Source organism: Choloepus didactylus, chromosome 14 (assembly GCF_015220235.1).
Source record: "Choloepus didactylus isolate mChoDid1 chromosome 14, mChoDid1.pri, whole genome shotgun sequence".
Classification (NCBI taxonomy): Eukaryota; Metazoa; Chordata; class Mammalia; order Pilosa; family Megalonychidae; genus Choloepus; species Choloepus didactylus.
This window is the reverse complement of record NC_051320.1, coordinates 86,015,421-86,041,398: the sequence shown is the minus strand read 5'-3', so window position 1 is coordinate 86,041,398 and position 25,978 is coordinate 86,015,421. Positions and strand designations below refer to the sequence as shown.

At 42.8% G+C, this 25,978-nt stretch overlaps 1 long non-coding RNA gene across 1 annotated transcript; it reads right to left on the bottom strand.

The window, feature by feature from the left end:
• Positions 1–1,363: 1,363 nt before the first annotated feature.
• Positions 1,364–25,978, bottom strand: LOC119508664. The gene is made up of 2 exons (XR_005211555.1): positions 25,894–25,978; positions 1,364–1,581 (listed from the first exon to the last, which is right to left on the bottom strand). It is a non-coding gene; the product is annotated as an uncharacterized LOC119508664 (long non-coding RNA).

The following is a 25,978-nucleotide window of genomic DNA, read 5'->3' as shown; positions in this document are numbered from 1 at the left end:
TGTGGAACTCAACACTCTCAGTGGCAGTCTATTCCATCTGTGGTCAGTCTTAATTCCTACATACTATTTCCTTATGTCAAACCAGAATCTGCCTCTTCCTCATAACATCCCCCTATTGCTTTTCCTTTTGTCATCTCCAGTCACACCAGTCAATTCCAATGCTTCTTTCCATGTAACAGTTCTTAAAATACTTGGATCTTTTAGAACAATAGATGACAGTTCATAGAAATGAAATAAAATTAGGCTTCCTAATACACTACTGTGGGGTCTATAAATCAACTATTGGAGAGTGTTGCTTGGATTATTTCAATGCTGGATGAATCTAAATGGCTAATTTAACTAATTCACTATTTGAATAAGAACATATTGTTTATATTTGGACTTGGGTTTAAATCCTTGTTCTGCCATTTACAGGCTGTGTGGCATTGGAAACTTTAATAAGGTCTTAGGTTCCTCATTTTTAATAATGGGAATAATAATAGCTTCCTGCTTATGAGGATTCAATAAGATAATATTTGTAAACGGCCTTTTTAAAAGTAAATATTTATGCAATGATAGTTGTTATTATAACAGTTGGTCTGGAAAAGTAATCAATTAATTAATTCCAGACAGGTCCTATTCTGGGAATGGGGATAAGGACTGAATAAGATGTCTTATTGCCCTCTAAGAAATCAACCAACATTAACATAATGTGTTAAATATGAAAATAGCTATAAAAACAACATACAAAGGAAATGGAAAAGGACATTTTCATGGAGGAAGATATATTGGATCAGAGCCTTAGAGAGTCAGTAGTTTTCCAGGTAGCAAATTTGGGGTGAAGGAACATCACAGGCAGAAGGAACCCTAAGAGCAAATTCATAGTTGGCACGTCCATTTAAAAACACGGGCCCAAAATTCTTTGTCACACCTCTCATTAAGAATGAGGTCTTGTCTGCTCCCCTGGAATCTGATTTCTGTAACTACTTAAGCATTAGAGTGCAGTGGAAATGAAACTGAGCAAGTTTCCGAGTCAAGCCCTTAAGAAACCCAGGCTTCCATTTCCTGTGTCTTTGAGCAATGGCTCTTAGCATACGGTCGGCTTACTGTAATGAAATCAAGCAACCACAGGCAGAGCCTTGCCTAAGTGTCCTAACTGACAGCAGCAACTGAAATCTCAGGGGTCAGTCAGCACCACCCACCAGCCACGGGATTTAGCCTCCAGACCCAGGTCAGCAACCCAAGCTGATGCCATGTAGAACAGAGATGAGCTTTCCCTTGCTCAACTTGCAGATTTGTGAGCTAAATAAATGATTGTTCCTGTTTTAAATCATTAAGTTTGGGGTGGTTTGTTATGCAGCAACTCAAAGCCAGAACAGTTGAGAAAGTTGACAGAATGTTTATGGATTGGTGGATGCTTTGATTTTGGAAAGAGCTTACAATGCAAAACAGAGGGTGGTGAAAGAGGTTCTTGAGATACTCCAAGTGGAAGAAAATGAGGACTTTCTCCAGGGCAGACGCGTGGGGCTACAGAGCCCTGAAGTCCAAGCGTGAAGCGGCAATTTCAGACAATCTCTGAGGTAGCATTTCCTGTGTGATCATCTGTGAAGAAAAGAATCTATGGTCACATCGGTTTCACAGTCATGAACAAAATACAGTAACAAATTAAAGGACTCTCTTCCTGAAATATATTTTGTTTTGCTTATTTTATTTTGCATATGCTTTTGTTTCTGTGGAAGTTGTTAGCATGCCATGGTAGTAAGTAGTGTTCTGTGGAACCCAGTTTGAGGAATTCTGCTCTATCTTCTAATGAGTGGAAGATTTTTTAACTCATCTCATCTTCACTACTTTGGAGAGGTCCCAGTTGCCCCAAAAAGTTAATGTCCAAACCTCTAAACACCTCTCCTCATGACCTAACTGTAGCTTGGAAGAATCTGAGTCAGAGTCACCACGCACAGCCACGCAGAAGGGCTCGGGGGAAAGAGGGTTTATGTTTTCCAAGAACCAAATCAACGCCAGCAACACTTTGACTTCAAAATTTCCACACCTTTCATGAACACTTGTCAAGCACAATCTGTTTACTGGCTGCTATGCCCCAGGCTAAACAATTCCTATAAATGCATGTGCTTCTTGGAATAGCTAGAAGAAAATACCTGAAACAATCAAACTGCAACCCAGTAGCCTTGACTCTTGAAGACGATTGTATAACAATGTAGATTACAAGAGATGACAGTGTGATTGTGAAAGCCTTGTGGATTACACTCCCTTTATCCAGTGTATGGACAGATGAGTAGAAAAGTGGGGACAAAAACTAAATGAAAAATAGAGTGGGAGGCGGGGATGATCTTACTTTTATTTTTTATTCTTATTTTTACTTTTTCTGGTACAAGGAAAATGTTCAAAAAATAGATTGGGGTGATGAATGCACAACTATGTGATGGTACTGTGAACAATTGATGTACCATTGGATGGACTGTCTATGGTATGTGAATATATCTCAATAAAATGAATTTTAAAAAAAATACATGTGCTCATCCATTTTCCTTATTTGGGCCAGGTGGATTTTCCAAAAATGTCTGTGTCCCAAACCTCTACCGGTTTCTTATAAGGTTCTGAACATACAATGCCATGCCTACAGCCCCAACAGTGGCCAGTCTTGATGAACAGGTACAACATGGAAAGGGCAGGGGGTGGGGAGACAGGCAGCTACAGGTAGTTTTCATTCACTCAACACGGTGCCTGAGCCCTGGGCTGGACACAGGGCAGGTAACAGAAAACAAGACAGACAAAGGCCCTGACCTCATGGTGCTTATAGGCTAGTGGTGAAGACAGGCAAGACGAGGGGGGAAAAGTACATAACAGTAATTACACACAGGCGCAAGTGCCCTGAAGGAAACCAACAGGGTGCCAAAAATGGAGAAGAAGGAAACAACAGGGTCTGTTTTAGACACGGTGGTCGGGGAAGCTGAAGCTGAGTAGGTGACAGCAGGACATGAGAAGGGGAAAGAGGCTTCCTGGTAGATCTAGCAGCAGCATCGGATCTGCCCCATCAGCTAGACAAATCTCATAGACAAAAGCCCACTTGGATTAATACTCACAGCGGGGAACTAATAACCAATTCTTGGGAACCATGTTTCCAGTTCTACTGTAAAGTGCGGTCATAGGTTAGATCCTCCGAAGCAGACCCTGACCCAAAGATTCATGGAAGGTGATTTATTAGGAAGAGTTTCCACAGGGTAAAAACCAGCAGGCAATGAGGGGTGTGGGAAGAGAAGAGAAAGCAGTGAACCAAGAGTTCAATATCTAGCAATGTCTCACAGAAAGGAACTGGGGCCCAATCCTACTGGGGAGCTTTGGAGACAGCGTAAGTCACAACTGAGTTGTCCCAATCAGGGGACAAGGGAGCTGGAGTGTTCTTAGGCACTTCCAGTCTTTTCAGGGCACAAAGCCGGCTCCAGCAGCTTGCTCCTGCAGCTGGCTGATGGGAGCAAGATTGCACGGCCATTCAGTGAGGTCAGGGGCATCCGCTCCTGCAAGTATATTTACCTATTTGTTTCAACTGAGTTCTCCAGTGTTTATTGCAGTCATTACTGCCTGTTATGAGGCAATCAATACCTGGTTGAAACTCCAGGTATTGCATTCCTACCCTCAGTCAATACTGTCTCAGAATTACAGTCATTATGAAAACAGCGAGCGTTGTTAGCTTAAGCCAAAAAATGTTCATCCTCATCAGAGTTGTAGACAGACTCAAAGCAATGCATGCTTTCTAACACAGCAGAAGGTTGTTTATCTGGGAGCCTGCATGCAAGAAGGAGTCAACCAATATAACTAGTTTATATGAAAGTGTTAAAGCATCATCCACTTAAAAAATTGAGCTATTGAGATAATTGAAGAACAATCTGTTACAGTGAATGGAGAGTGCCGCTTACGATGGGTACACACTCAACCAGCAATCAGAGCAATTGGGACTATCCGTGAGGATGGAAATACACGATCATGGAGAGGCCACGCTGGTCTCTCTGGTAGTATTCTTGGTGATCATTTGTAGTCATTTATCTATTTACCTTTTTTGGCAACTTCAATATCTACCATTAAGCTTTTTGAGAGTTAAGATACCTAAACTGTAAAAATATTATTACTCTAGAAATAATACAGGTAAATTATCTTCTACTGAAGTTACTCCTGGAGGTGAATCTCAACCTAAATACGGTTTTAGCCCAAGCAACTAGGGAGCAAATCCACTTCTGTAAAAATGAAAAGTGTTCTAGAATGTCCTGGCGTACAATGCCCTGTGTGTGAGTAGAGGAGGAGGGATTAGATGCAGAGGGTAAGTGTGGGACACGAGAAGCTACCCATGTCCAGGGCTGAGCTAGGCAGTGATAGTGAACGGAGAGAAAACTCAACAGGAACCCCTCCACATGGAGCTCAGCTGCGAAGAAATATGATTACATAAGCAACAACCACAAAATGTAGTGTTTTGCAGGAACCAGAGGACTTTGGGAGCTCATGTCAGGGACATCTTTATCTCTTCAACTGGGAAGGGTCAAGGAGAAAGGTCATAATATGAGTAAGAATTGGCAAAGGGAGAAGCACGGAAATAATGTTCCAGGCAGAGGGAGTAGCAAAACAAAGGCTGAATGGCACTAGCTCATGGTGGTGGAGGAGAGCAGTTTAAGGAACTAAGCAGTTAGCTAAGGCACGAGAGAAGAACGCACATGGTGGAGAGCGTGGTGAGGCAGGAGACCGGGAGGTAGACAGAGCCCGGCTTTTCGATTATATCCTGAAAGTAGCAAACTGCCATTGAAGAGTTCATTTTAGGTGCATCTTTGGGGAGAAATCCTCATTATCTTTGTATTTAAACTAACACATATAATATGGAGTAGAAAGTAAATTCACTTGCATTTTCAAGATAAAAACAGATAGAAAATTTTCAACAAGTGTGGACTGTGGGATGAACCTGGCCCTGGCATCAAGGGATTGAGAGTGGCTTTTTGACCAAAAGAGGGAAAAGAAAGGTAACAAAATTAGGTTAAAGTGGCTAAGAGATTTCAAAGAGTCAAGAGGCTATCCTGGAGGTTACTCTTCTGTAAGCTCCAGCTAGATATTCTAAATGCCCACAGTATGCCAAGCCCTTACCAACAGTGGTTCCCAAAATACTAAAGAATACCTAGGTCCCTATTTGAGACTCTAAAAGTTTCACTCACTAAGTTTATTTTTTAGAAACTTAAACCCCCAGTGTGTTTCTATACCAGATAAGTCCCAAAACCCAGAGGCAATAGCCTCTCCAAGAACATCAGCCAGGTGCATCCCCCTTCCCCATAATGCCAACACCCCTTTTCAATATGAACAAGTTAGGATGGTCACTGCCCAGATATCCCTGAAGATTGAGACAGTGATCAAATGAGAGGGAGGGGTAGCAACAGACAAGATAGGATTTAACAAAGGATTACGGGTACCGAATCTTTACATAAATATTTTTTTTAGTTTCTAGGGTACTAGATAGCTAGAAGAAAAGAGCTGACATGGTGGAACTGTAACACATAATATGTTTTGAAATTTGCTCTATAGCTACTTGTTAAATCGTACTTTGAAAGTTATCACATTTCTGTATATATATTATATTTCACAATAAGGAAATCACTGAAATGGTGGAACTGTAACCCATATCATTCTTTGAAATTTGCTGTCTAACTACTTGTTAAATCGTACTTTGAAAGCTATCACTTTTCTGTATATATGTTATATTTCACAATTTTAAAAATGTTAAAAACAGAAAAAGAAAATAAATGTGGCCTGTACCCACCCTCAGCTCTTAGGGGCGTGTTCATGGGAAGGTTTTAGAAGATCTGCCGGAATGTTGACTAGTCCCCTTAAAAGGTTAAGAACAATCAATAAATTAAGGAATTTGGAAATCCGACTCCTGAAAACAGAGGTGAGATGCAAAACGTTTCACTGAGTTTTTACACTTTAAGCTCAGGTGGTATCTTGGACAAGCATTGGCAGTCCGGTGAAATGCTCAGGCATATTTGTGCAATTTGAGCATATTTCCATTACTAAAATTCACTAACAGACTATTATAAGGCCCAACCTGTTAAAAAAGAAATCTGATTACTTTGTATATTAGAAGTGAAAAAATGAGGGCTCATTCATTTATTCAAATGGCATTTATTAAGCTCCTCCTATATGCCAGGCACTGTTCAAGGCACTTGGAAACATTCCCTGCTCTTAACGTTGAGCTTATATTCATGAGGAAGATATTTTTTTCTTCTCTGATTCCAGGATGGAAGCCAGGAAGGATGACACACATCTAAACCCACCCATTCATATATTTGTCTTTGGGATATTATTGTCTTGGACAAACTGAGTTTTAGAGCCCGCTAAACTATGCAGGATCTCTAAAAATATGAACAAAGTGGATCTTATTCTCAGCATCATTTTTATCCTTCTAATTGGTTTCTAAACTTGCACTTCATACTCATCATGAAGTGTGAACAAACCCAGTCACAGCATTTGAAAAGCAATTAACAATACACAATCACAGCCTAACAAGAATATGCCGTTGCAGCCTCTGAAACCTTCTCTGACTCCACAGCCCACACCTAGCTCTCCGGCCTTGGAAGGCAGGAGGATGCAGGGCTTACATCTCACCCTGCGCTATTGCCTGGCTCCTGTTAATCTGTTGAGTGGTTTGGAGGTGTTGGGTTATTACCCTGTTAACTAGATTTTACATTTCTTCAGGAAATGTGCCTTTCCAAATGGTTCTCTTGTATCTTCCAAGGAGCCAAGCAGAGGTCTGACATTTTCTCCTCTGAATCTAGAAAAGCAGGGGTCAGTAGAAAGAGCTGAAATCAATACCAATAATAACAATAATGATAATAATAATAATAATAGAAATAGCTATGACCTTAATGATACTTCACTTTTTTATAGTGCTTTACAGATAACAGCTGCAGTGTCCAGTATTTCTTTGATTCCCATCCCAGTCCTGCACAGTGAGTTAGATGGGAATTATCAATAATGATTGTGCAAGGGTGGGTCGGGGGATGGAGTGGTGTGATTTGGTACAGGTTTAGCAGATGAATGCCAATTTTGTGGAAAAGGTATTGAGCTTTAATTCGCATGATTGTATAGCATCTCTTTAAATTTCACAATACATGTTCATGGTTGAATTTATAATATGCAAAAAGAAAATAGCACATCAATCTAATATTCCACAGTCTAGAGGTAACCACCATTTGATGTATTATCTTTGAGATTCTTCCTCATAAAAAGACTTAGAAGTGTGTGTGTGTGTGTGTGTGTGTGTATTTAAAGGGAATGTACATTTACTCCTTTGTGAGCCGTTTTTTCATTTAACAATGTATTATTGACATTTTCTATGATAAAAAGTATAATCTGCACAATCTTTATTTGATACATTGTATTGATGATCCTTAATTTTATTGGGCATTTATGTTGTTTGCAGTTTTTGCTGTTATGTAAAATGTTACAGCAAATATCCATGTATTTTCATGATTACATTTGCACAATTATTTATTTATTTAGGATAACTTCCTAGAAGCTAAATTTCTAGGTCAAAGAGCATGACTATAATATCATTAGTACCATGGGAATATATAGCATCAGTTATATTGGCTACAAAGGAATATAGAATCATATTCAGGACAGAAAAGTTGTATAAATGTATATACTTCTACTGTCTATTTATTTACACGGCCTTCTCCCCATATTCAGGCCGAAACTAAATATTATTATTAAAACTATGTATTTATTTGCCCATCAGATAGGTAAAATATAACACCACATTGTTGTTTTCAAGCTATTTCTTTGGCTTCCCTTCTTCCTTCCTTCCTTCCTGAATAATTCAGTCTAAAATCCCTTTGGCAGGCCAGAATGAGGAAGGTGGCTCAGTGGGGATTAGGATGCAAGTGAGAAAAGCAGCCAATTGGGTGTAGCCATGTCAGTTTGGGAGATTGGTTAGAACAAATAAGCAAATACTTGGGAGCCAGGATTGTCACTGTTACAGAAGGGAGTAACAAATATCTCCAGAGCTCTCGAAGACTGAGGGCCTCGAAGAAATGGCTCCCCAGTAACAACGGGCACATCTGGCACTCAGATCTTAGGTTCTCAAGAGCATCCTCCATTAAAAGGAACCAAGGCTACTTGGAGAATTGGCTGATTTCAGGGCTGGGTCAAGGAAGATATAAAAGATGAGCCTGGAACAACTTGTTGAACTAAGAAATGCTCATATTGCTAAAAGAACATGTCAGAAATACAAAGGATCCAGCTCAAAGGGGGTCCCACTGGCCAAATCTAGGGCAATTTGAGCATCAGAACAAACAGGAATAAAAATGGAAAATATGTCATTAAATAAAATAAGGATCCAAGCACCCACACTGATAAAAACAAATGAAAAGAATACAAGCTCTTCCTTACGATAGAAAGGCAACTAAAAAACAGAAGGAATTATGGAACTAGAGAATCACCACTTTTCAACTATCATAGTAAAAATTAATTCATGCAAGACACATCAGTGGTTGTTAAAATAAGAGGTGGAATTTGAATGAGGATTAGGATACTTGCATAGTCTCAATGCATCTCCCCATAAAAATGCTTATGATTTACAAAAGGGGAAAGAGTAAGTTTACGGTGGAGAAGCCTGGAGATCAAACTAACCAAGTGGTCAAAGCTAACATTACCTGCAACAGTTCAGAACAGCATTTTGGGCCACTTGACGCTTGCAGTGAGTGGATTGGAACGTCATTCTGTGAAATTCCTGCCCAAATTGCTTAATCTGAATCTATACATACATCAGACAAACTCAAATCGAAGGGCATTCTACAAAACCAATGCCCCTTACAATTTAAAAAATGTTAAAGCCATGAAGGTGAAGGCAGGACTGGAGAACTGTTCCACCTCAAAGGAGACTCCAGGGATGCGACAACTAAGGGTAACGGTAATTCTGAACTGGGCTCTTTTGCTACACGGGACATCGCTGGGACATTGGCAAAACGTGGATGGTTCCCTAAAAGGAGAGACTATGAGGGTTCTCTAGACCTTCCTGTAAGATTGAAATTATTTCAAAATAAAGCATAAATAGATCAACTATTCCTCTTAAAAGTACTGAGGTTGCACATTTTGGGGGAGACATGTCCTTTTGTGAGTGACTTAAGTTTTTCCTACTATGCGAGTCCAAGCCAAAGTCTTCTCTGGTTGTTTCCCTAGGATTCTCTTTCAACACATCCCCCTTTCAGTATTTCCTTTGCCTTAGATGGCTCCTTGTAAGGTGCTCGTAAATACCTTTCACCTTGAGCTTGACCTGCCTGATAAACTCATAATACCCGATGCCATCTACACCTTGTGTAGGCCCCAGGACCTCCCACCAAAGAAGCTCTCCTGACTTTCCACTGTGGCCTGGCCCAGAGCCCCTGCCACCCAGGTCGTCTTATCATTCTTTAGAGAAATTTAGGCTGAAACAGAGACCACTCCCAGGGCCATGGGTGCTTTTTGATGATGGCCTTGAACAGGCCGTATGCCCATGCTACTTCACTGATGACCTCATTAAATCCTCATGAGCAGTGATGAAGATACATCATCATTTCCACTTTTACAGCTAGAGGAACCCTGTCTTAGGGAGGTTAAAAATAACTCACCTTGAAGAACGGGTGAGGTGGGGATCAGAAGAAACTAATAAGATCAGACTGCTTATTTTCTCAACATGGTCAATTAGATTGACTTATATTTGAAATCCAGCCCAGTAAATACATCAAGAAATAACTGCTTATCTTCCTAAAAGTCATTGTCCGAGTACAGCCCAGCTGCTGTAGGCAAATTAACGTACTGTTGTTGACACAAATAGCTCCCATTACTTGCGAGCCTACTATGTTTCTAGCTAGGAACTTTAGGAGCTTTAATAAACTGTCTCATCTATAAAACGTCTTTTCAAAATCTACTGATATGCTCAATTGTTTCCTTCTCTAATTTTTTGATATAATGGATTATTTCCCATTTCCTGATGTTGTACCACCCTTGCATTTATGATTAAAAAAAAAAAAAAGCCATCCTTGGTCATGTTATATTCTCCTTTTGACATGTACTGGATTCTATTCCCTAAAAATTAATTTAGAGTCCTTGCCTCTATATTCGTAACTGAGATTGATCTCTTTTTCTTTTTGTGTATTCTCTTCCTCAGGTTTTATTATTAATGTAATGTTGTCTTGTGCATGCACTAATTTACTCCTCCCAACAATTCTCCTTCTGCATTGGACAGGCTCCAGTTCATGTTCATCCTTCACTCGTCGGACATGGAAATAACCTCCTGCTCAGGGACCCTAGAGCCTAGGGCCAGCGTCAGCTCTACCTCTTATTTACCATTTGACCTTGAGAAGGTCACTTCTCTTACTGGGTCTTGGTTTTCCCCTTTGTAAACGGAAAGGGTTGATGTATGTGATCACTAAGATTCTTTCTAGCTCTCCCTAGATGTCCATTTTCTAGACCTGTTTTGTTTTTAAGTCTCAGCCAGTCTCCCCTGAATTTCCACTGTCAGAATGGAAACCTAGTCTGCATTAACTTTGTGTGCATGTGAGAGAGAGTGAGACAGAGACAGAAAGAGACAGACAGAGAGAGAGAGATTGATGAAGCATGGTAACAATTACCACAATTAGATTGTCTAAAGCTTTTAATTACTTTTTACAAAAATCCGCCATCTGAAAGGTACCACACTAATGTAAAATGTCAATGTCAGGGAAAACTGTGTATAGGGGGATATTATATGGGAACTGTATGCTTTCTGCAAGATTTCTCTGTAAACCTACAACTGCTTTAATAAAAACAAATAAATAAATAACCTGCTCTCTGACTTCAATCACCAGCCTTTTCTATGCATCCAGCTCACCTGCTGCAACATATTTCCCAACACATACAGAAGTCCAGCCTCAGGAAGAAGTTTCTGTTGCTGAGAATAATTGGGCTGCTGCCTTGTGGCTGCAGGAACCCACAGGTTCTTGCTCTTATTCTGCCCAGGTGCCTAACCTCACTGACCTCTCCCCTCCCACCCCCATCCCCCACCCCATATCAAGATGTCAGGTTAGAGTCTTGTGCAACCTTTTTGGGTACATGTTAGTCTGGCTTTGTCCAGAGTATTTGCTCTGGGATCTGACCTAGCTTTTGCCCTTGGGTTCCAAATACCCCCTCTTTAGGACACTGTCTCTCTTGCCTTTTGTCCTGGACCAATGAGATGCTTCTGCACCTAGAGGAAATAATCAGACACTGTTTATTCTCTCCTTGGTCTTCTCTGTCCTTAACTTTCTCTGTACCATGAGGTTGGAGTCAAAGAGCAAGGAACCATTATTGGCTTACAAATTCCCTCCTGAGAGTAACAAGGACAACAAAAGCATACAACAGGGCCTCGGCCAGCAGATAATAGGTGGATCCAGATAGTAATCCTCTTGACTCTGGGGCCACAAGAAGGGCCCTGGAGCTTCTGGAACCCCAGCACTGCCCACTTCCTCTGGGGCAGCCTAGTCAGTCCAACCCAAGGCTCTATGGGGGGGAATGTTAGAAAGTCCTGGCTTAAAAGACTGGTTTAGAAGAAGTCAGGCTCAAGTATCTCACTATCTCTGTATCGCAATAGGCCTGTTTCTCTTATGAAGTGGACATCAGGGTTTTTGTTTGCGTGTGTTTTGTTTTGTCCTGTTTGTTTACCTTCCTGATATCTTTCTCTGGTTTCCTGGTCATGGCATCACCTTCTCCTCTGAGAAACTCCTTCATTCTATGTCATCTGTTGGAGCTCTCAATCACAGCTTGCCTCTTTCAGGCAACTGGGATGGGCATCTGCTGGGCCCAGCCACTCCAAGTGTCTCACACACTTGGCCACAGAGATGGGTCTAAGAGATGGTCACACAACTCAAGCAGGGCCTGACTGCTTCCCTGGGATTTACGCTGTTCTTGAGGAGAGTGATGTTTTCTCTTTCAACTGAGGTTACTAGGTCAGAATGATGTAAGACTGCAACTGCGAGCAGCCATCTTCCCAAGGAGAGGAAGCCCTCAAGAGACTTCAAGAATTGTCTGATGCTAGAGCTACCCAGATTCTCACTGTTAGAGGGACTTCTCCTCTCCAGTCCTCCTGTTTCCAGTGAGAAAACTTCCCCCACAGAAACACTTTCGGCTTCCCTCCCCGCCATTGCTCTCTCCTGCCCACCATTTGACGGAAGAGGCGGTAAGAGTCTGGCAACTGTTACTCCAAGCCCCTCTAACAGGCAGGATTAGAGCGTTAACTCTTACTATTTCTACGTGGCTGCCCCTCTCTTGAACTTCCTGCCCACGGAGCAGAGATGATCCCTCACAAGCCTGCCTCCATGAGGGTCTGAAATGTTTGTCTGTCTTTCCTTCTAGACCAGAGACACTATTCAATTTATCTTTATTATCCCAGCATTTTACCACAGTGCTATGTACACAGGTGGGTGCTTAGTAAAGATTCAATGAATAGAAGAATGTCTGGGTTTCATCAGGGTGCTTTTCAATGCTCTACTCATGCCCCCAAGCGTGTGTGAATATATTTGTGGTGAATTTGCCTATAGTTTGCCCTTCATTGGCTCATATAAGGGCAATTTCCTCTATCTTAAAAAAATAGTCAAGCAGCAAGAAGCAAGGTTTCACAGAGTACAAATAAGGACTTTAACCAGAGTTTCAATTCCATTTAGCAAATAATGTGGTGTGCTTCCCTTATGTCAGACTCTGAGCTAGAAATGCTCTGGCCTCCCGAGCGCCTAGGAGAATTTAAATTTTTTTCCCATAAAGTGAATGTCACCTTGAAGTGGATTTACTTATTCTGATGAGCTAAGGCTTTTTGAGTCTGTTCTGCCCTTCCTTTGATGTATGGGTGGAAGTTGTCTTCTACCAATATAGGTATTGAGGATTAATTCACAATGCATTAGGAGCCCTTGGCCTCTTCATGCTTGGTCAAATTTCTAGCTATTCTATTATTCTGAATATTACATTTTCAATTAACTGCCGATTTATTATTATTTTTAAAACAGCACATCTCCATTTTCCCTGATCAGCATTTCTAGAAGTCTCCTCGGTAGTCTATCTTGTCTTTAGGTGGATGCAGACAGTCTGGGCAGTGTCTGGGTAGGACAGAATGTTTACGAAGCAGATTGAGGGAACAAAGCCCTGCATCTCATTGAACCACGGGACACGAGCAGCATAGCATCCAATATTGGCCATAGAACAGTGATCTATGGGCTATTGCCTCCTCATTCCATCTCTGAGACGGAGCAAACTTAGGCAACGTCAAAAGGCCGCTTCTGCATTTGATGGAAATGTAGATCACTGCTGTGATAGCATCAAACCCTGTCAAAGAGCAAAGCAGAAAGCTGTGCTCTGTGGTGGAAGGATCAGGGGTATGGGAGCCCAATGACTCTGCCATTACTTAGCTCACCATGAGATGTTTTTGGAATCCCATAAGGACTATTGTTATCCCTAATTTACAACTGAGGAAAATGAGGCACAGAGCGGTTAAGTGAACTGCCCAAGGTTACTCAGCTAATAAAGTGACAAAGGTCTGCTTTGCCCTGTTCTGTCTTAAGAGACTTTCCTGTCAAATGATCTTTAGCCAAAATATTGGGAGGTTGAAAGACCAGGAGAAAAAGACTTAAGTAAGACCCAAAACCATAGCATAGTTTCATGCAGGACATTACCATTCCCCTGAGTTTCCACAATTCAATTGCACGTGAAATCAAAGTAGATGGGATGTGATTAGTATCACCCTCAGATCCCATCAGAGTTCAAGTGGACCCTATGACTCCATCTTACAGTTCATATATTTGTAAGCCAAGTACCATCCATTGCTGATTCCCAACCCTTCCAAACGCGAGGATACCTTTTTAATATCAAGTATCTCAAACACCCACATGAGAATAATTGTACTTTTGAATCTGTTGGTGATTCAAATAGAAAGGATATGAATTCAGAAATGTTTTTGGATGAATGGCATTTAATTATACACTATGGTATCTATACTCAGTTGAAAGTCACTTATGTGAGCCTGGCTCATAATAAACAGTCAACAAATCATTGGTTACTTAACAAATAAATGAATGTATACATGATGCTTTTATTTATTGAGTTGAATGATGAGGTTTGATGCCCAAATGGATCTGCAGTTACTTTGCATCACCCAGTAGCCCACCCCTCCCCACTCCCTGTCAGGGGCATAGATCTTATACATAATATAAGATGTAAACTATCTTAGACATGTGGATGTTAGCATATAGATGAACTTGATGGGTAGATGATGTGGTTCTAAAGAAGCTTGACTTTCTTTAGTGTTCATGGGCATTATTCTCCATTACTTTAAATCCACATAATTCACATGTCCATCTGCGTCAATATATAAAGATATAAAGATTATGTAAACTCTGGGTCTGCCTTTCCTTTTTAAGTCTATTTGTGGCTCCTATTCCTGGGACCATGAAGGAAATAATAAGCTACTTTTAACAATCTGGAAAAACTGGCAAGGATATCCTACATTTTCTAACTAAAATAGCCTTTTTTGCTTTTGCCTGGAATTATATCTGCTCCACTTAGCAAGCTATTTCTGTCATATGAAAACACACAAAAAAGCATAATCTAATAAATGCCCTATATTGGAAGATCTTTTAAAAAATGCAATTCATTTGTGGGAAAATATTTGTAGGTATCTTTGGTGGAGAAAATAATTGTCATTAGACCAATGCATAATGAATTCAAAGAGCTAACTGCCTGGGGAGTACAGTGTCAAAGCCTTGGACGAAACTCAAAACTCAAACACATTAAGCAGTCCCATGCCCAGCATCTGTCGGTCTGTCTGCAGGAGGGAACCCCTGATTTTCTCAGACAGAACGTGAGCAGGACTGTCCCATGCCGTGGGCATCTGAGCACTCTGGGGCTCACAGCTTCCTGACCTCTGACCTGCTCCTCCTCTCAACCTCCCAGTCTGTGGCTTCCCCACTTCTCAGTCCCAGTGTCTGTTCTAGCCTCACTGCCTGTGCTGGTTTGTATATATTACATCCCCCAGAAAAAGCCATATTCTTTAATGCAATCTTGTAGGGGCTGACGTATTGGTGTTGATTAGGTTGGAATCTTTGGATTCGGTTATTTCCATGGAAATATGACCCACCCAACTGTGGATAATAACTTTGATTAGACTATTTCCATGGAGCTATGGACCCCACCCATCCAGGGTGGGTCTTGATTTAATCACTGGAGTTGTATATAAGAGCTCACAGACAGAAAGACCTCAGAGAAGCTGGAGTGACATTTTGGAGAGGAGCTGCAGCTGAGAGACACATTTTGAAGACAGCTGTTGAAAGCTGGCACTGGCATTTTGGAGCACGCCATTTTGAAATGCAACCTGGGAGCAGACACCAGCCACGTGCCTTCCCAGCTAACAGAGGATTTCCAGATGCCAATGGCCTTTCTCTAGTGAAGGTACCCTATTGTTGATGCCTTATCTTGGACACTTTATGGCCCTAAGACTATAATTTTGTAACCAAATAAACCCTCTTTATAAAAAAGCCAATCCATTTCTGGTATTTTGCATAAATGGCAGCATTAGCAAACCAGAACACTCCCCAAACCCCATCACCAGGGCTGACGTCTCCACTCTGATCAACCCCGCCCTGACCTAGCTATCTTCAAGGCAAAATGGCCATCCCATCTTCTCCATGAGACCTTCCCAGGCCCCATTCCTGACTCCAGGAAATCCAGTCTCAGTCTCCTCTGGTGGGTTGTGTTGCTCACAAATGGATACAGGCACTGCTTGGGGCAGATGGTTGTATAAGGTCTTCTCTGCTGTTTCTTCTGGGAGCACAGAGATGTCTGAGTAAGAAGCAGCTGTTCTCCACGTCAGCCCCTGTGACTAAAGGATCTGTATGGTGGATGGCATTATTTACCCGAATTTAGACATGGTCTTAATCTTAATCTGCATTCCTGGGTCTCTTGAAGATGTTATTTTTAGTTAAGGGCTGAATGAGGGTGGGTGTTAATCCATATTACTTGATTCCTCTATAAGCAGAAGAAATCCACACACAGAGAAAGCCGCAGGGAGGAACAAGAAGCCTGGTGTCAACAGAACCCGGAAGAGAAAGGAGAAGACATCACCATGCGACATGAGACAGGGGTACAAGCCAAGGAACCCAAGGGCCATCGACAGCAGCACCAGAGAGTTACAGACTTTGGGGATAAAACACTGCCTTGCTGACATCTCAATTTTTTTTTTACATTCATTTTTATTGAGATACATTCACATGCCATGCAGTCATACAAAGTATACATTCAGTTGTTCCCAGTACCATTATATAGTTGTGCATTCATCCCCAGAATTAATTTTTGAACATTTTCATTACCACACACACAAAAATAATAAGAATAAAAATTAAAGTGAAAAAGAACAATTAAAGTAAAAAAGAACACTGGGTGCTTTTTTTTTTTTGCCCCCATTTTTCTGCTCATCCATCCAGACATTGGACAAAGGGGCGTGTGGTCCTTATGGCTTTCCCAATCACATCGTCACCCCTCATAAGCTACATTTTCATACAATCATCTTCAAGATTCATGGGTTCTGGCTTGTAGTTTGATAGTTTCAGGTATTTACTGCTAGCTACTCCAATTCATTAGAACCTAAAAAGGGTTGTCTGTATTGTATATAAGAGTGCCCACCAGAGTGACCTCTCGGCTCCTTTTGGAATCTCTCTGCCACTGAAGCTTATTTCATTTCCTTTCACATCCCCCTTTTGGTCAAGAAGATGTTCTCCATCCCACGATGCCGGGTCTAGATTCCTCCCTGGGAGTCATATTCCACATTGCCAGGGAGATTCACTCCCCTGGGTGCTGACACCTCAATTTTGACTTCCAGCCTCAAAACCATGAGCCAATAAATTCCTGTTGTTTAAGCCAACCCACTATGTGGTATTTTTTCAAAGTAGCCTGGAAAACTAAGACAGTCTGCCTCAGAGCTCTTGACTTGGGGCTCATGTTCGGCATCTTTCTTCGTGCTGGATATTTCTTTTTTCTGTCCATTCTCTCTTAGTTTTGCTGGTGTCCCATTCTTCAGGAGCAGCCATGCCAGCCTCTCACTGTGCCCAGTCCCAGCTGGCTCTTTGGGGTGTCCATTCTCAAATCCCCGAAAGTGAATTCCACAGGTGCTGTACATTTGATATTTAAGTCAAACCATCCCAAACTCTACAATTTTAATGAAAACTCGTCTGGCCATTATTGAATGTTGTGGTAATAAATAGAGTATTAGTGTGTATATATATACACGTGTCTACAACCACACTTATAAGCATGTTAAGCAGATATGTGTGAAATAATAACTGATTTTGAGCGCTTACTCTCTGCCAAGCACTGTGCTATGAACTCTGTATGTTTTATCTCATTAAATCTTCATAACTCTATAAGGTAGTTATTATTTTCCTTCCATTTTATAGATGAGGCATTGATGACCCAAGAATACAGAGAGCTGCTTTATGATCCTGTCGTGTACATGTGCTTGTGAGCTCTTCTGCTCAGATGACCTTCTTTGCACTTTTATGGAGGGTTCCAGTCATTGCTTTGCCTTTAGACCAGATGAGCCGAAGGGCCATGCAGTTAGAGAGGCTGGTGGTGAGTAAGATCACAGATGCTGAGGGCACACTGCCTGGTTTGATCCTGCCCTACCACTTACTTGCTGTACCACTTTCCAGTGTTCTCTTGCCCTCAGTTTCCTCATCTATAAAATGGGGATAATAAGAGGACATACTTCCTGGAGTAGTTGAAAAACACTGTAGGAGTCAGATTTCACTGTATTATGCCTGCCTGATTAGACTTCCCTTTCAACATAGTCCCAGGCCAATAAAACCTCCAGCCCAAGGTACCACCAGATTTCAACCCCTGTTTTGGATGGTAGATCGTTGAGGCTGGGTAGGGAAATGTTGGTTGGTTGTTGAGATGGGAGGAGACAGGGAGGAGACAGGGTAGTTGCTCAGTTCATGGGTCAGGACAGGAGCCTGGCGGAGGGAGACAGGAGTCAGTTGTGGCCAGTGGGTATCCCATCCAGTGAACAGGCACAGGGCAGGCAAACAGTTGGCAAGAGGGGAGGAATGAGATGGGGAGGGGCTGTCCATGATGAACCAACTGGAGACAGTCTAGGGTACTGGATAGCAGGGTCAGCATAAACACTGGCTCCATCATACCTGAATGGTTTGGCAAATTGTATAATTTTTTTTAATTTAGTTCTATTGAGATATATTCACATACCATACAATCATCCATGCTGCACAATCAACTGTTCACAGTACCATCATATAGTTATGCATTCATCACCCCAATCCATTTTTGAACATTTTCCTTATACCAGAAAGAATCAGAATAAGAATAAAAAATAAAAATAAAAAAGAACATCCAAACCATCACCCACATCCCACCCTATTTTTCATTTAGTTTTTGTCCCCATTTATCTACTCATCCATCCATACACTGGATAAAGGGAGTGCGATCCACAAGGTTTTCACAATCACACTGTCACCTCTTGTAATCTACATTGTTTGTATAATGTCTTTTTTATTCCATTTCCCATTTATAAAATCAGAATGATGATAATACTGACCATCTATCAGTATTGTGAGAATTAAGTGAAATAATACTAAAGTGCTTATTAGATGAGGGTCTGGCTCAATATACAATAGCTCTTATTATACATTGTATTAAATCCCCATTGCTGCAATAACAACTTCCCACAAATTCTGTGGCTTAAAACAACACAAATGTATCCTCTTGTAGTTCTGGAAGTCAGGAGCCAATAATCAGTTTCACTGGACTAAAGTCAGGGTATCTATCAGCAGGGTTAATTTCTTCTGGAGGTTCTACAGGGAGAATCTGTTTCCTTGCTTTTCTCAGTTTCTAGTGGCTGCCTTTATTTCTTGGCTTGTGGCCCCTTCCTCCATCTGCCAAGTGCATCACTCCAGTCTCTGCTTCCGTTATCACACTGCCTTCTCCCCTGTTAAATCCCTCTCTGCCTCCCTCTTTTGAGGCACTTGTGATTACACTGAGCCCATCCAGATAATCCAGGATTCTCTCCCCATCTCAAATTACTTAATCACAACTGCAAGGTCCCTTTTGACATATAAGGTGACATTTACAGACTCTGGGGATTAGGACATGGGTATCTTTGGGGGCTATTACTCAGCCTACCACATAAATGAATAACAGTGTCACAGCAGGTGGGAGGAAACCAGTGATGGAGAATCTAAGGTATGCAAAAGTCAGAGGAGTTTGGAGGAGAAACTGACAGGTACTGAATGTGCTGGTGACAGTCATGATGCCAGGTTGTGAGGATTCAGTGAGATACTACCTGCCTGGCACAGTTCTCAAAATATGTTAGCTGCTAGTATTATCATGGTAGCTCCTTGGTTCTCAAAATCCCACTGAGTGGTGTGACAGTTGCCTTCACCTCCCACCCCTCTCACTGTGTAGCAGGTGATTTGAATAGCACCAATCCAAGTTTGAGGGTGAGCTGTGATGGTCTGAATGCCCTAGTGGTTAGTCCAGCAATGGATGTGTTACCTAACATGGTTCAATCCAAGCCTGAGACATTTTTTGGTTATAGGAAGGGAGCTATATATATGTGTGTGTGTATGTACGTATCGTCCTACAGGAAGGAAACCAGCCTAAGGACGAAGTCAACCCATAGGATAGGACAAAGCTGAAATTATTGCAGAAGACTGGAGCCAGAACCCTGATCGAACCATGCCTGAAGTCCTACCTCTGGACTCTACAGTTATCTAATGAAATACCTGCTTTATTATTAAGCCACTTGGAGTTGGGTTTTCCCTTCCTTGTTCCTGATGGCATCTTGGAGATAAGGAGTTATTGTCATCCTCAGTTTGTAAGTGAGGAAACTGAGGCTCAGAGAAGTAGGTGACTTGCCAAGTCTGTGTAGCTAGTACAGGGCATCACGGAGGATTCAACCCAGGTCTGTCTCACTTCATAGCCAGTGCTGAGTTACCCTCCATGTGCTGTGTGGCTGGAACTTTCAGTCTTCCTCCCCTCTTCCCCTGGTTCCAGTGGGTACTGGGAGCTGTCTGATGGGAACCAATAAAATATAGGATGGTCCTACTTATTGAGGGAGCCATACGTAGGCTGAAACCAAGTAGTGCCTAGTGGAGACCATATCTGCAACCCCCTCAACCCAAAACCCTGGACACAGGAGGTGCAAATGACCCAAAGGCTGGGTCACTGGCCATTAAGCATCTTAATTCCCAGGTTAACTCTCCTTCAGAGACAAGTACTTGAGAAATATTGCACTTTGGCTCCTCAAGAGAGGGGTCTCAGCCGCATTTTAATGCTCTTGAAATGAGATGCTATAACAAAAGCTCAAGGGAAGTGGGAAGCGAATTGCCATTTCCTGTAGGACCCAGTAAGTGCCATGAATTTCTTTAAGCACATTACATGGGTTATTTCGTTTAATCACCATAATCCTATGGGTGGTATAATCACACTCATTGGGCTCATGGGGAAACTGAGGCACTCACTGCAAGGTTAGGTCACTGGCCCAGCTGGCAAGTGGCAGAGCCAGAGTTTAAATCCCAGACCAGACTTGTGGAATGCAACATGCTATTTACACAACATCAAGTGGCTGCCTCTCAAAATAGCGCTGCTCCCATTGTTTCTGGGGCGTTGCCTGATGCAGTGACCTCAACGCTTCAGGCCGAGCACCATAGCCCAGGAGACAACAGGAGAGAAAATGCCAAAGACACTATGGAGGGCTACGAGCAGACAGTCTATGGAATGTGCAGGTGAATGAAAGCACAGGCCACCACAAAGCCTGCCCGGGACAAAGGCAACTTGGGAACATCTTGGGGACCAGATGGCTCGAGTGAACACCCCAAGGACAGCCATGATTTCAGACTCAGTAATTACTATGTTCCTAAAAGAGATCCAGAAGACAGTCAGAAAAGAACCAGTGACTCATGCCTGAAAAGGCACAGATAAGTTTTTGTCTGGCCCCACAGGGGCGGCTGGGCTTTGCTGTCGGGAAAGGAGCTACTGCCGGAAGAAGGACTGGGGAGAAGGCACCTGGCATTGGGTCTTTTCTTTCCCTCGGTGATGAGCTAGCAGCTCTTGTTAGAAAACCCTCCTGTAAATCAGCTTCAGGGTCACCTCCCACCCACTGGCCCAAATAAATTACAGTTTATGATGTGGGGACCAAAAAGAATGCTTAGTCATTTCACCGCCTGTGTGCCTCCCGGGATGGAGAGTGGGCTGGAATGGCTTTCATATTTCATTTTCAAAGACATTATCAATTTTAAATTCAACCAGGAAGGGTAGTTGCCAGGAAGGAATAATGTCAACATCACAGCAACCCCAGGAGATGTTCTGGTCCTTTACGGCAGGGTTGAAAAAGAGAACGCTCTGTTTGAGGATGCACGCAGGGCCAGGCCGAGGGAGGAGCAGAAGAGGAGCAGGTTCCAGGATGCCGACGCTGGGGGGGGGCACTCGGCGCTACCAGGACTGGGGCGCTGGACCATGACTCTGGGGAGCAGTGGAGAAGGGGGTGGGGAGTAGAAGGTGGGGACCAAATTGGGGCTAAAAGATACCTGAGATTCATATATAAGCATATAAACTGTTGTTGGGACTTTAGGAATGGGTTTTATGTCATTTGGTTTAGTACCATGATTTTCCAGAGAGACAAATTATCCAGGCCCAATGCTGGTTTCTCCAGTTACATGCTCCAGCCTTTTGCCCTTGTCATGTTTAACCATCAAAGAGGCCCTGGGGTGGTCTGACAGGACTGACCATCCAAGGGACCAAGGATCCAAGAGTCTGATGTGTGGATTACAATTGACTAATGGAACATCTACAGAAAGTGTATAAGGGATGAGAACTGTTGCTGCCTGGTTGGTCTGATTATATACTTTGTGGCACTCATTTGTTCATTCATTTATGTGGCAAATACTTCCTGAGAACCCACTTTGTGCCAGGTATTGTGCTAGGGCTGGAATATAACCCTTGTGGTGTGTTTTGTTCATGGGTAGGCAATGTGATGGCGGTGGCCATGATAGAAGGTTGGGGGTAAGAGATGGGGTGATGGTGTTGGCAATGGTGGTAGTGATGGCAGTAGCAGTGGTGGTGGTGGTGATGTTGGTGGAGGTGGTAGGGAAGGTGATGGAGTGGGTGATGATAAAGGTGGAAGAGGAGGTGGTATCAGCAGTAGTAGCAGTGGTAGCAGCTTGGAGGAGAGTGACAGGAAGAGTGGTATTGGCATTGTTGGTGATGGTGATGACAGTAGTGGTGAAGGGGTGGAAACTCGGCAGTGGTGATGTGGCAAGGGGGTGGGGATGTTGGTGGAGTGATAGCAAAAGTGATGAAGTTGGTGATTATAGAAGCAGAGGTGGTGTCAACAGTAATGGTGGCAGGGGTGGAATGGTAGGAGATTGGATGGAGGTGTTGGCAGAGTTGACAGTAGTAGTGGTGGATTACGTTGTTGGTCATGGTGATGGTGGTAATAGTACTGTGGTGGCAATATGGTGGAGGTGGTGCTGGTAGTGGCAAAGTTAGTGATGACCTTAGTGATGACCATGGTAAAAGTAGAGGTGGGATTTCAGCAGCACTGGTGGCAGGTGTGGGTGGTAGAAGGTTGGAGGATAGTGATGGGGTGATAGTGTTGGCAATGTTCATAGAGGTTGTGATGACAGTGATGGATGGTAGTAATAGACAGCAGTGACAGAACAGAGATGGTGGTGACCATGGTGGAGATGATAACAAGACGATGAAGTTGATGATGGTGGTGATAGAAGTGGAGATGTTATGTCCACAGTGATGGTGGCAAGGGTGGATGGCAGGAACGTGGGGGTAGTGGTGGGATGATGGTGTTAGCAATATTGATGGTGGTTGTGATGGTTGTGGTGGTGACGTGTTGTTGGTGCTGGTGGTGGTGATGGTGGTGGTGATGGTTAGGTAGTGGTGGTGATCGTGGTGGTGGCAATGGGGATGGGTTGTTGGTGGTGGTGGTAATGGGTTGTTGGAGGTAATGGTGGTGATTGGTTGGTGGTAGTAGTGGTGGAGATGGTTTGATGGTGGTGGTGGTGGTGATTGGTTGGTGGTAGTGGTGGGAATGCTTTGGTGGTAGTGGTAGTGGTGATGGTTTGGTGGTGGTGGTGGTGGTGGCGGTGGTGACTGGTTGGTGGTAGTACTGGTGGGGATGGGTTGTTGTTGGTGATGATAATGGGTTGTTGGTGATAGCTGTGGTGATATGGCTGAAGGAGTGAAGTGGCAGTTGTGGTGGCATTTGTGGTAATGGTCACTAGTTGTGGTATATGAAGTTGGACCTGGCTGAATTGCTAATCAGTTTGTCTGGCCTCTTACACTGTAGGCAGATCTCCTAATCACTTTCTCTCTCTAATTCATTATTTTAAATGATGTATTAATTGATTAATATGTACTAGGAATTTCCAACCCTGTTGTCTCAAATAGCACTGTGAGGAAGACAGAATTATCTTCATTTTACAGGAAACTGAAGTTCAGAAGGGCTGAGAGAATTTCCCAAAAGCCCCATAATAAGTGTCAGAGACAAGATCAGATTTTTCTAATTCTGAGTTGAGGGATCTACCCTCTCTCCTCCAGGTGCTATATTTATCTGCAGCCATCAGGAGACCTCAGAAGAAAATGGGAAGGAGAAAGCCTTAGTTGCTGCAAGCAGACCTGGCTCCTGGTCAGATGGGCAGAGGAGTAATTGGCAGTGCGGGATCTAGTGTTCAGACGGCAAACCGTGCCTTCAATGAGATGATCTCAGGGCCCTTCACAGCTCCTTGGAATCTCCAAGCCCATTTCTCAGGCACTGTGACCCGATTTAGCCTTGGAACAAGATGACTCACCACAGCATGGGGACAGGTTGCATTCAGTCAGGGGAGGCCATTCTGTGCAGAGGAAAGAGCACAAACTCAGCAGCCACACAGTCCAGGGTTCAAATCCCATCTCGTCCACTTTCTCGCTTTGGCCGCTAGGCAAGTCCCTTAACCCCTACGGGAAATGACACGTACCTCATGGGGTTGGTGTAAGAATTAAATAACCGATGCCTAGCACCTGGCTCATCAGTTCTGCTATGAGCACGTAGTAGACTCTCAATCAACAGCTACACAAACCAAAAGCAGTAGGTCCTTTTGCGGGGTGGCGGGAAGAGGATGAACCCTCAAGATGGAGAGTCATCATCTCAGACTCTTCTTGTGGGCAGCTGCTGTGGGTGAAGTGGGAGGATTCTGGAACTTTCCCATGTTTGTGATCTCACTGGGTTCTCTGAGTAGAAAGCTCTGTCTCTAAATCACATTCTAAACCATCCATTCTTCCTTGACCAAAGTCACTGTGGCAGGAAGTGAGCTGGCTTTGTGGGTCCTTGATATGTAAGTGTCTCTCACAGCCCACCCCAAATGCATGGGCTGGCAAACTGGAAGTGTCGGTGGGGCTCTACCTGCTCCTCTCACAGGAAAGAAGATCCTTTTTCTCTGAGAAGGGAGGTCCAATCTTCCAGGAGCAGCCAGGAAACGGATTAGCTCCTGACATGACCTTGGCTTCTTCCAAATACCTCATCAATAGCTGCTGCCAAGGAAGGTCTCAGGAGAACCACGGGCTGATGTCAGGCAACGTGGAATGAGATCTGATTTTGCATCCCGGCTCTGCTCCTGTATTTCCTAACAGTGTAACCTTGACAAGTCACTTACCCTCCAGAACTACTGGATTCTTTAGCAAGGAATTTGAATTCCCTTAAATTATTTGGATACAGATTGGAAATCAGCCCAGTAGTCATTTTAATTGTGCATTGATCTCAACTATGATTTCACTGGTTCTCAGCATGGTGTAAAAATACAAATAATTTGCAACAAAATGATGCCAAGCCAATGAATTTCAATTTCGAAATAATTATTTGCCCAGCACTGCCCTAGGTACTAGAAGTAATTTTCAAATTTTAATGTGCATAAGGGAAATTGTCTAGAGAAACTGCAGATTCCAGAGCCATACCTACTTATGATTCAAATTCAGCAGGTCTGGGTGAGGCTCAAAAATCTGCATTTCTAGCAAGTACCTCTGGTTCAATGTTGTGCAACCTGTTTCTCCACAACCACAGTTTAAAAAGATTTACATCAAAACTTAGTACACACTACTGAAACAAAAGTTTCATAAAACAATAATTACCCTTAATATTGTTTTAGTTTCCTGGCTGCTAAAATGAGTACTATGCAATGGGTTGGCTTAAAAATGCAATTTGTTGACTCACAGATTTGAGGCTAGGAGAAATCCAAAATCAGGTCATCAGTGAGGTAATGCTTTCTCCCAGCAGACTGTGGAGTTCTGGGGCTGGCTGCTGGCGATCCTTGGTCCTTGGCTTTTCTGTCACATGACAATGCACATGGCGGCCTCTCTTGGCTTCTCTCCCTGTCTGACTTTCACTCTGCCTATAAAGGACTCCAGTAATCCAGATTAAACCCCAATCTGATTCAATGGGGCCACACTTTAACTGAAGTAATGTCTTGAAGGGATCTTATTTACAGTGGGTCCACACCCACTAAAGTGTGGGATAAGAGCAAGAACATGTCCAAACTAGGGTCCACAATTCACCACACTACCTGCAAGGCTTACTACCCTAATTATTTTCTATTCTTTGCTCTTGTGTGTGTGTGTTTTTTTTTTAATCTATTTCACTTTTAAAAAAAAAATGCTGGTTGTGACTCATTATGTTGATTTGGGGTCACAAACTATGGATTAAAAAAAAAAGTAAAATGCAGTCCCTACCTTCAAGGGGCTCCCAATCTCAAGGTAGAGACTCCCAGGCATTTGAATTGTTACATAGAGAGGGTCTGACTTGCCAGGCATCTTACATGATGCTAAGGTGGAGATATTTACCTGAAATTCTGGGAACAGCCAGAGGACAGAGTCATTAATTCATCCCGCCAGGGGGAAATTAGGAAGACTTCGTACAGAAGGTGAC